The sequence below is a fragment of the Tupaia chinensis genome, unplaced genomic scaffold (assembly GCF_000334495.1).
Source record: "Tupaia chinensis unplaced genomic scaffold, TupChi_1.0 Scaffold000478_3, whole genome shotgun sequence".
NCBI classification, from domain to species: Eukaryota; Metazoa; Chordata; class Mammalia; order Scandentia; family Tupaiidae; genus Tupaia; species Tupaia belangeri.
Genome location: NW_006159990.1, coordinates 2,037,657 through 2,042,511, shown reverse-complemented (window position 1 = coordinate 2,042,511; position 4,855 = coordinate 2,037,657). Strand labels below are relative to the sequence as shown.

Sequence of the window (4,855 nt, the reverse complement as noted above, 5' to 3'; positions counted from 1 at the left end):
ATCATGGGTTGTGAAACAATAAATAATATAAAAAAGACAACAGAACTATGATATGACATAAAAGAAGACAAACAGAACTCTAAATTAGCAATGCTTTATATCATTTCTGAAATTCAAAAGTCAGGTCTAGATGTTCTTCTACCAATAGTGCAGGGAAGCTGAAAAGTAGTTTCTTTCTTTTTTTTTTCTTTCTTTTTTACACTCACTCACTGTACATTATTAAACCATACATAATGAATTGTCTCATCCAGAATACTCTGTATATTGGCTCAATCAAAGATACTACCATACCTATTATCTTCAACAGATAACTTGCCATTTTGTGTTTCTTAGATGTTTTGCTAGTTTCTTTTTCTGCTTGATTCCCTCTCTCTCACCCTCCGCCATTTTCCACTCTCCTCACACACTGTCTCTGGTATCCACAGTTGCTCTCCATGCCTTTATATTTCTTAACAGGTATCAATTCATAAATAGAAAGCCTTAGGTACTCAGCAAATTCACTCCAACTAGCAAAATCATAAATGTTTAAAACCTTACTGTCATTCCAATATGTTTCTATCTTACAAGTGCTCCTTGTAACATCGATATACAGATGATAATATTTGCCAACCTAGAAATTACACTTTGAAATATTCAGCACAACAATGGGAACATTATTGTATCAATAATCACCATCGGGGAAAATTTATCATTCTCTCTAACCAAAAATAAATGACATTGTAGTGGTGATGGAGTTCAGATCCTGTGTGAAAATAAGTCATACCAAAACTCCCAGCACAATTTAAATGTGTGATGACATTGTTTGACTACATAACCTTTGTAGCATTCTCAAAGGAATATGTACATGTTTATGCAAATACCTATGTGTGTTCATATATGTCATTCATTTCCCTAAAAATGTCAGTACTAGATTGGCTCTGTGGCCCGGTGATTAAGTTAGTCAGATCCCACATGGCCAACCATGTCGTTCCAGTCTCAGACCCAGTGGTTTTGGAAACATGTTGGGTACCTGTGTGTATGCACAAAATCCCTAAAGGAAGGAGAGATAGAGGTGACAGGATTATGGTATGACCATTCCTATGAAGGGATTTGCCTTCTCTTTTACCTCTTTCTCTGTCTCTCTGCCTCTCTGTGGTGTGTGCACATACTCTCTAGCAAAAAATAAAAAAAATCAGTATTAAAAAATATCAAAAATTAGTTTCTATACTAAGTATTCTCTTTGTTATAAAAAGAAACCGATCTTAACAAAATTAGAGTTGCCCAAACTATGTTTTCTCTCAGTAGAAAGGATACCAGATTTTTTTCTTCTGCTTCTACAGATTGCTTCAGAAAACTAGGCTAAGCAGAGGGCCCTGGGCTCCTCCCTCCCCAAGATGAGGTCCTTGCTGCAGTTGGAGTGGGTTCTCTGCCTAGACCATGGAGAAAAGAAGGTTCAGGCCCAGCTCTTGCAGCTGTACTTCTGCTGCTACTGCAGCGAGCTGCAGTTACTGGAATGTGTGTCTCACAAGGTGGACTCCCATTACTGCAGCAGTTGCATAGTAAATATGTCATTGGCTGAAGCCAAACTAAAAAAGAATAGGTGTACCAACTGCTTTGACTGCCCTGGCTGCGTGCACACCCTCTCCACCCAAGCAACAAGCATCTCCACACAGCTTCCAGATGACCCTGCCAAGACACCATGAAGAAAGCCTACTACCTGGTCTGTGGGTTTTGCTGCTGAACTTTCAGAAAAATACGGTCTTAGAACCTGGATTTAACGACCAAGAGCTGGAACATCTATCAGTACTCTGGCTGGACTTTCTCTTAAAGAAGGAGAGGATCAGAAAGAGATAAAGATTGAGCCAACTAAGGCTGTAGATCAAGTAGAACCTCTACCTGAAGACTATTCAAGATCAGTAAATTGAAGAGAGGTGACCAACCTTCATCTGTACCTCTTACAGCCTGACTTCCAACCAATCTGTGCTTCAGAGCTGTATCCTCGCCACAAACATCTTTTGATCAAGCGATCATTCATTGCCAGAAATGTGAACATAATTTGAGCAAGTTATAATTTAATCCAACATCTATCAAATTTAAAATTAATCTAGTTGCTGTCAATTACATCTCATAAGTGAAATTCATCCAAATTCCCAATCTTTGCTACATGAAGGAGAGCCAGGTCCTTCTGACTCTTAGGAATCCAGTGGAGAACCTCACCCCTGTGATTCTTTTGCAGTGCAAGGAGAAGAGGCCCTGATGATGTCAAGAGCACTGCTGAGCTGGTGGTTCCTCCCAAAGGGCTTATTTTAGCTGGCAAGGATACAGCAGCAGAGTATGATGAGTTGCCAGAACCTCAAGGCATTCAGGACAATTCTGACATTATTGCCTTCAGAAAGGCCAAGAAAGTGGGTATTTTCATCAAAGTTGCCCCACAGTGTGAGGCTGGCAAAGGGATCATGTACTTCAAGATGAAGCATGATTTTTAAAATCTGGCAGCGCTCATCTACCGCCTCTAAGAACGTGACCAGAATACAAAAGTATGTGGAACTCAACTTGGGCCTACTTCTTCCTCAAAAGATACTGCCAGTGGACGGACCCAAAAGGACAGTGTCTCCACGTTAAAATGTGGAAGCCATTGCTTCATTAAGCCTTGTTTGTAACTATGTACCCAGCACTACTGAAGTCTCTTTCTCAGAGAGTGGGAACATAGGCCAGGCATGAGGAACACAGAGTAATTGCTGTTCCTCTTACTGTCACCTTTGTCAACACCAGTGAATCTGTCTCTCACTGAGCCCATCATGCTTCAAAAATGCAACAGTTTCATCCCAGTAAAGGGGATGGCTGTTCTTTCGAGTGACATTAGATTTACCACCTGAGACACTGACTGTACTGTCTCTTAGTCTGATCTCCCAGAGGAGGATTACAGTCTCACAGATGAAACTTAAAATGATACCCCAAAGGTGGACCTGCTGTTAAGAATCCAGCATTGGTCTCAGTGTACCTACTGCTTCCTGAATTCCATTAAATATAATCTAAAACATTAAAAAAAGAAAGAAAGAAAGAAAGAAAATTGGGCTAACCAGTGAGGTTATGGATCTGCCATTCCCTGAAACAGCTGTGGGAGATCGTTTCAAATCATTCTAGCATACAGGCTAATATAGATAGGGACAGCTGTTCTTTTCAGAGGCTTTGGTACCCTTTAACTGCCAGATATGTTGATATTGACTACATTTTTAAATAAATTGAATATATAATAATATCCAAGAGAAGTCCAGCAGGCTATCACAGAGAATACTACATTTCCTTACCTGCTTTCTGAGTTATTTTATGATGGTGATCCTGCCAAAATCTCCTTTGCTTCTTACAAAAAGAAAACACAATACAGAAGACCAGTGCAGAGCAAGAGTAATGCAAATGGACTCACATGGGGAGGAGCCTGGGTTTGTGTCCTCGAACTTCCTAGACCAAGATGGGTATGTGTGAGTGTCCCTATGATTCAGGACAGCTGAAGCTTGGGGTGAGTTGTGGCATGTATTATTATGGGTGACCTTTCCATCTCTTCTTACTCATGGAAGAAATAAATAAACTTAAAACAATGCAATACATCATTTGACCACCTCAACTGTGAAAACAATCTAGTGCTTTCATATCAGGTTGAAGGATACAAAACAGCATATATGTAGGAAAAGGGTTTAGAGATCTAACACACAACATGAGGACTATAGTTAATAAAATCATAATGTATTAGAAATTTTTGGCAAATACGTAGATTTTAGCTGCTCTTGTCACAAAAAGTACCTATGGGAGACCAGCAGTTAGCGTAATGGCTATGTTGCTGGACTCCCATGTAATCGACTGTAGTTCGACTCCCAGACCCAGTGGCTTAAACTCGCGCCGGGCATGTGTGTGTGTGTGTGTGTGTGTGTGTGTGTGTGTGTGTACGTGCCCAAGATCCCAGGAGGAGAATGGAGGAGAAGGGACTGTGACTGTGGTGTGGCCATCCCCACGGGGGGTAATTTCTCACTTTCTGTCTGTCTTTCTGGCGAACACCCGTACCCTATAGCAAAAACCTCTCTCAAAAAAAAAAAAAGAAAGTAGCTATGGAAGATGATAGATATGGAAATCTCATTCACTAGAGTAACCACTCTACTATTGGTATGTACCCATAATGTGTTATAAATCTCAAATATGCACAGTAAAGTTTATTTTTTGAAAAAAGATGGAGGAGCTCGAATTCTCAAAGCATGTTTCTTCTCTCATCATTTCAGTTCCCTTGTTGCCATGGTCACCTCTCAGCTTGGCAAAGCTCCTCTGTAACACTTCAGTGTTGTAGGGCTTCCTATGCATTTCCTTGTTTAGTCTTTGTATGTCTCCCACTTTTCCTGACTAGCACTGATTCTCTCTACAGTCTGGCAAGAAGAAAAACACTTGTAGATGCTAATGAGTTATATTTAAAAACTGCAGGTATAGAACTTAGACCTCTAGGTCTTTACAGACATACTGGTTTTATGTTACATAGCAACAAAGGGAAAGCAAGTTCTATCACATGTCTATCATACATTACAGATCCAGACACTGATTACTGAGACTGAGCCATAACCATTTGGTCAATTATACCAGTAGTCCTAATTATAAAAAGAAATTAATTTTGGTGATAATGTGCAAGTAAAAGCTGCTATACTGGTTTGTATAAGATTCTGAGCATATCCTGCAAAAAGAGGTGAAGAGATGGTGACTCAGAATAAACAGGGTTCCAGGAGGCCAGCAGGTGGCATGGTGGTTAAGGCACTGGACATTCCCACATGGTCAACCACAGTTTAAGTCTTGGACCTGGTGGCTTGCTTTCTCCCTTTACCTCTCTCGCTTTCGCTCCCTC

At 40.4% G+C, this 4,855-nt stretch overlaps 1 pseudogene; it reads left to right on the top strand.

The window, feature by feature from the left end:
• The first annotated feature begins 1,373 nt into the window (after positions 1 to 1,373).
• LOC102488147 (dynactin subunit 4 pseudogene) lies at positions 1,374 to 2,601 on the top strand (annotated as a pseudogene).
• Positions 2,602 to 4,855: the final 2,254 nt, after the last annotated feature.